Source organism: Octopus bimaculoides, chromosome 15 (genome assembly GCF_001194135.2).
Source record: "Octopus bimaculoides isolate UCB-OBI-ISO-001 chromosome 15, ASM119413v2, whole genome shotgun sequence".
In the NCBI taxonomy this organism is placed as follows: Eukaryota; Metazoa; Mollusca; class Cephalopoda; order Octopoda; family Octopodidae; genus Octopus; species Octopus bimaculoides.
In genome coordinates this window covers 20,874,842-20,877,248 of record NC_068995.1, presented here as the reverse complement: position 1 = coordinate 20,877,248, position 2,407 = coordinate 20,874,842, and positions in this window count along the sequence as shown.

Sequence of the window (2,407 nt, the reverse complement as noted above, 5' to 3'; positions counted from 1 at the left end):
AGAAGAAGAAGAAGAAGAAGAAGAAGAAGAAGAAGAAGAAGAAGAAGAAGAAGAAGAAGAAGAAGAAGAATCTGCCCCAATATTGATACATTATTAACCACAAAACGTTGAAACGCAAAGTTGACCTCGGCTCGGTTTTCAACTTAGAGTGCAGATGATCAGAACGAATACCGTATGGTATTCTGTCAAATGGTTCGATGAATCTTACATTTTGCCACTAAACCTTGCTTGGCTAACTTTATATCTACAAAATTAACTCTAAATCAATTGTTACTTTCTTTAGGATTAGTTCACCTGTGACAAATAGACATATGATGAAAAATATTGAAATTATAATCATTTTCTTTATTGTTCTGACATGTTTTATAAAAACAACTCCATCATCAAATGTCTCCTTCTTTTAAGAAAGATTGTAGAGTCCGATTCGAGTTGCGAGATGTAGCCATTATTTGTAGCAAATCCAGCGACGACATAAAGGCGCTCTGCGCTTGCGTTGTAGCAATATCGCGTAATCTACAGAGAAAACATCAGTTTGATTTCCAGTAGGTACTCGCCATTTAACGTCTATCAAAGATGCTTACAGCCATTACTCTGGGACGAAGGTCTTTTCACAACCATCGGACCGCAAAGTGGGCCTTATGAACGCACCTTTGTGAGATGGTTGTGATCTATAGTTTTTAGTAGGAACCGGTAAGAGAAGTATGAACACGCAATGCGCATGTGCACACAGAATTTATAAAACGGAAGAGAATAAAAATGCAATGCACATGTCAAAATGAAACAAAAGCGAGGAATAAAACAAGTTATATGATTGTCTGCGTGTCACATCTGACACCACTATAACGCAGCTTTACTGTAGTTTTCTTTTTAGATAATAATATCTGATTGATAACAGGAAAAACACTTTGAGATACGCTAATTTTTATGTGAATAGTCTGCTGTTATCGTTACCAGTGATTAATGTTTCATGGCAGAACTTTCCTTATTCAAATCCAATTTACCTAAATTAATTGTTATTGTTTAGTCCAAGGTGAGGTGTAATCGAAGTGACCAACAATTAGGAGCATTCCAGTTGAAACAATATAAACTTTTATTCAGATATCGTATATCTAGGGCAGCATTAGCTAATGTGTGCTTCCCTTTTTGAAGTAGTCTCATGTAATTTAATGTGAGTTCGGTTGCTATTTTTATAGCAGTTAACAAAACTGCATAGAGATTCATTCATTAGTTTCAGTAGCGTCGCACTAGCTAGGATATCAAACGAACAAAGTCGCGTTCTTTTTGTTGCTGCAGTTGCTGCTACTGTTATTATTATTACGTTGCTGCAGCTGTCTTGTTGTTATATAACTCCAATTGAGACTCGTTTGAACTCTCATGTATTCGAAGGTATTCCGTCGGTGCCCATAGGGTCTTGTATGTAAGATTATATTGTCTCCTATCTTTCAAATTTTAGAGTATGATTTGAAGCATTGACGCTGCTTTTTCTAGCAGTTCAGATGACAGTGAAGTGACTCCCTCATTGATTTACATACCTATACTTTGAAATAATAGATTTTTGAAGTAAATAGATAATGGAAATTTAGAAACGTATCAGAATGAATTAGTTTTGTTATGAAGTTGTAGCGAAGGAATCTTCCTATGTAACAAAGGCGCAGAAACCTTGACTCGAAGCATTCTAAAACCAGCTTTTATGTATATATATGTATGTATCTAACAGTATATCCGTGTGGTGGGGGCGGGGGTGGGGGTGAAAAATGAATAGAAATGGTATTTCCGATAATTTTTCCACTTTAATTATTGCATGGTTATTGCTGAAATATATCGCGAGCATTAATCTGTCTTTGGACAATCAAATGACTTTTTTTTACCCCCCGTTTGTTGATATTTCTAAAGCAACATTTCCATCAACCTAAAACATATATCTGGTAATTTGTTAATGCAGAAAACAATCTAAGTTTGTTTTTCTACCGAAATGCTTACATCATTCAGATGTATTCATTACAGGTGATTTCTATGCTTTACCTCCAGTGTCACTCTTTGAGTGATTATTACCTTATGACATCTACGTTACATCCCATATCAATCAGCAGATGGTCATAAATTTATTATTACTTCGACATCATTCACTAACTGATAAGTTCTTTATCACTTCTGCCTTGCATACGAGATCACTCAGTGTGTGATTATTACCCATCTTTTCTGTTTCTTATATCTGATATTATTCGATGAGAGATCATTACCTTATCAATTCAGTATCTTACATACGATCTCACACAAACACACACACACACGCACACACACACACACGCACACACACACACACGCACACACACACACACGCACACAAGACACACACACTACGGTGAATCAATAATGATGATGATGACGACGACGACGACGATGATGA